General features: G+C 36.1%; 1 long non-coding RNA gene across 1 annotated transcript; it reads right to left on the minus strand.

Moving 5' to 3' along the window:
• Positions 1–1,268: 1,268 nt before the first annotated feature.
• On the minus strand, positions 1,269–2,908 carry LOC108171671 (uncharacterized). The gene is made up of 3 exons (XR_003774177.2): positions 2,685–2,908; positions 1,748–1,983; positions 1,269–1,658 (listed from the first exon to the last, which is right to left on the minus strand). It is a non-coding gene; the product is annotated as an uncharacterized lncRNA (long non-coding RNA).
• Positions 2,909–4,621: the final 1,713 nt, after the last annotated feature.

Below are 4,621 nucleotides of genomic sequence, written 5' to 3' on the forward strand. Positions count from 1 at the left end.
GTCCAGGTTCTGGGCTTGGAACCGTGGGCTCCAGTTTGTGTTCTTGGCTCCCGTCGGGGGGTGGGGGGGATGGGTGATAGAGGTCACAGGTTCGAAAAACCTAGGTTTCCCTTTTCTTATTTTTTTTCTCAATTCAATTCAATGTATATTCAATTCAAATATTTTAATGCATGTACATATATTTGATGCAATTCATGGCAATATCAAATTCACATAATTTCAACAATTATGAATATAATGGATACACAATTTATGTAGAATCTAAAATTCGTAAAACGTAAAGTTGGGTCATGCATTATGGTGAATGTCCATGCTATCAGAGCTGCAAAAATATCAAGATAAAAATCATTATTTTGGAAGAACCTGATTGCGTGATGATATGGATAAACTGGTTTGATGCAGAAAAAGCTTCAACGTCAGATTCCTAAGCGTAGTGGTGGGAGCGTGCTGATAACGTGTTATAGCCTAGTTTATTTGACAAGGGGAAGGGGGTCGGCGGCAAGGAGAGAGATTGGGAGAGAGATGTGTTTGTAGAATTGCAGAAATAAATCTATATTCTTCCCCTACGTAGTGCCTTTATTTATAGTAATAAGGGAGAGAAGAAATCCTTCATCCCCAAGGAATACAAGTCCATATAGGAAAGGATAACTAGAATCAAATCTAATTTAGGATTTACACAATCACACATAAACTAGGAAAGTTTACAACAGAAAACTGTTTTTAAGTGATCTTATTTGAAAATTATTTTTAAGAACAATCAAAGTTTTTGGGTAGGATACCGAACGGGGCCCTTAAAAACTCAAATATTTTTTCTGTTACCATGAAGTGTGGAGTTGACATTAGGAACACTAGAAGAAAAAAAGCTCATCTATCACGGTGAATGCCAGTGATAAATTGCAATCTACCACGGACACTGTGCCCGTTAGTATTCTGGATATGATAAAAAGTTTTAGTTTCTACCACAGGCTATGCCCGTTGTCAAATGCAATATAACCACGGATTGTACCCGTTGTAGATTGAGATCTAACACCACGTGCTATGACCGTTGTCGATTACTAATTGACCACAACTAATGCCCGTTATAAATTATTTTCCCAAATTTAAAAAAAATTTATTTAACAAATATATATATATATATATATATATATATATTAGTACAGAATAATCAACAAAATTGCATATTTACTACAATATAATAATTACATAAAAAAATACTTGATAATATTATAACATAATTTAAAAATACTTGAGTTTCCAAATGAATACATAAACAACAGAAGTCATAAAGTACTATCCATGTAGTGCCTAATGAATACATAAACAACGGAAGTCATAAAGTAATATCCATGTAGTGCCAAAGTACCATTTTCTAGTCTAAGTACGAACTAAAATTACTCTCCAACTCAGACATACTTTGATGGCCAGGCAATTGTACTAGATATAGCATCTTGCAGGACACAAAATTCACTTGTAGGGCAATGCAAAGATATATTCTCCACTCTTACCCAAACTTTCCATCAATCAGGACCAAGCACCATGTGATGAACTTTCGCCTCAAGATTTGTTGATTCTATTTCTCCAGTTGCAACAACTTGTCCATTTCCGAGCCAATTTAGTAACTTGCATGAAGACCCTCGTAAAATACCAACAGGTTGTAACTAGCATAAATAAATCAAATAAGAACATCAATTTCAAATGATTAAGTTATCAAACTATTTAACAATTATTATCAAGCGTGTGTTACTACCTGAGAAGTGGCTTTCGAACCTTCTTTTCTCTTAATGATGTCTCTTTCTATGTTTGGACTACTTCTCTGTGACAACCAAACATGGAAGACACAAAATTCGAACAACTTATATCAAAATCTCATAAGTTTCATAAGCTAACTATTTAGGACTTGTTCTCGTATACTTGGGAACTAGCTTTGGAAGCTTCTCTAGAAGCATCATCAGCTTCTCGTGCACTTCTTCTATCACATTGTATCTAATAACAAAACAAAAACAGTCTAATTATCAATATATGCTATGTCTTAATATATTTGTACACATGAATGGCCTCACAAAACAAAAATAATTTAATTATCTGATAACAAAACAGAAATTTGCTCCGCAGCCAATGGAGCCACAAAGAAGGAAATTGGCCGAGCAAAAGAATACATATTGAAACATCTGGGATTATAGAATGGTCGGTGGAGATGAGAACAATACATGCTGGGGACTTTATGGTGAAAAGTTTTTCGTGAAAAAAGTAGAGAAATTCATACAAAAAGACACATAGAAACCATCTTCTTAGCAATCAATATTATATAAAAAAAAGTGAACAAGCATTTTCTTTACAACGTTTACACTAGTATAGTCGAATTTGCAGTTTCAATTGATCGAAGTATTACTACTGCATATCTTTTTTCCTTATATATAACTGGTTCGTGCTGTGTGTATATATATATACATATATATATGCGCGTGTATAAATAGAGTAAAGCAGAACCTAAACTTCATGGGCAAGTCATCAAAATCTGAACAAATAGTTTTCAATTCAACAACCACAAATTCAAAAAGCATTCCAGCTGATAGCTACATACCCCAATCGCAATCATGCATATACAAATCACAAATTCAAAACCCTAGCTCCCAAATTAACCAGCTAAAAATCTAAACAAAAATTGAATTAATTTAAATTAAAACCTGCTAAGAATAGGAGTGCCGACCCTCGCAAGCAGGGCTCTCGTCGAAGTTCTTAGAGGGGTACTTGGCGGAGACCATGCCGATCTCGAACACCAAGTTGTCGCCGCTTGACCGGTTTCCGATGATCGACCACCACTGGAAGAAGGCCCGGACGCTGATGTCGTTGATCTCGGCGATTTATGAAGATTCGAAGATGAGGGGGAAGGGTGGATGTATGACGAGTCGATGAGAAGAGGAGATGAAGGTTTGGTGGGTTGGTGCAGAGGAGTGGAGGGATATGGGAAGGTTGGGGAGATAGAGGACGATAAAAAAGGATTGACAGTTTCTTTTTAGGGTTTTCGTCCAGTTTCACATGAGGGGAAAATAATTGGGATTTTAGATTTTAATATCTTCCAAAATATTAAAAAAACAAAAAAGCATCCACCACGGGCTAAGGGCGTGGTGAATTTTTAAAAGGTGGTGTGGTCGTTTGAAGTAACCACTACGAGCATATCGCGTGGTTGTTTTGATATTCCATTACGGGAATAAAAACCGTTGTAGATTATTCACTTTTAACAACGGGCTAGAAACTGACTGTGGTGTATTAATGTTATCTACCACGAGCTACACTCGACTGTGGTAATTGAATAGTTTCTACCACGAGCTATTGATGCCCGTGATGGAATTGATGTGGTAAATATGCTGTTATGTACTAGTGGAAGGATCTGTATGGAAATATTGTCCTCAGTGGAGGCTCCACTATATTCCCTGGAATTGCTGATAGGATGGGCAAAGAGATTACAGCCTTGGCTCCAAGTAGCATGAAGTTTAAGGTCGTAGTACCACCAGAGAGAAAATACAGTGTCTGGATCGGAGGCTTCATTTTGGCATTCTTCAGCACCTTCCAACAGGTAACATGTCGCATGTGTGTGCGTCTTTTCAATTGAAAACAGCTAAAACACCTCTTCTTTTGTTCATTTTCTTGTTTGTCAAAATGCTGATGTGAAAATTCATTCGGGAGGTAAATTAACGTATTCATACTCAAACCTACTTCTATTTCAGAATGCTGATGTGGGCAGAGTACGATGAGTCTGGTCCCTCGACTGTTCACAGGAAATGCTTCTAATCACGCAAACAAAGCAAGCGGGGAACAAAGAATTTACACAACAGATTTTGTATTACAGAATGGCTTCTTCTATTTAAGCGGCTGAGGAATTTCTTTTGTATTCATTTTCGAATTTCATTCATGTCGATTTCTCTGTGTTTGTTATGACGGGACATGAGCATGGAGGCGAGCAAATTATGATTAAGATTCAATTTTTTCATTACTAGTGCTTTGTTGTAGAGAAGATATGTATTGTTACTTGGTTTGGTTGAAGTCAAAAATCCCCTTCACAACTCTTTTTGTTGTTCTATATGTCTCATCTTATAGCTTTTCTCATGATAAAAATAAAATAAATATATAAGTAATCTGAATAATATTTACATATATGTAAGTAGCACCACAGTGTATATTGAAAACCAACTAAAACTAATGAAAGGATAAATTCATATGCACAATTAATCCGAATAAAATAAAGACTACATTTAAACTACTTGGGGGCTTGATGAGTATATTTTACCCTAATTTTAGTATATTTTGGTTAATATTTTGGAAGAATGTTGATACTTTGAATTGTATTTTCAATATAGGACTTTCGACTTCCTCTGGAGCAAAACAGGACCAAATGGACGAATTTTGGAGTAATTCCAGTTGGAGGACGTTCGTGATTCACTTAGCTTGATCGTATCAAAATTTGGGATTCTTCCACCAAGCGGTTATTTTTTTGCAATGAAATAAAGAAGCAGTGCGCAGTGCTAGAAAATGACGTTTTTGGGCTTAAATTGCGTTTTTGGAGCCCAAGATGACCTCGGATGGGTTCGTGGCCTTCTGGAAAAGTGTTCAGAATATTCCAAAC

This window comes from Malus domestica, chromosome 14 (assembly GCF_042453785.1).
Source record: "Malus domestica chromosome 14, GDT2T_hap1".
NCBI lineage: Eukaryota > Viridiplantae > Streptophyta > Magnoliopsida > Rosales > Rosaceae > Malus > Malus domestica.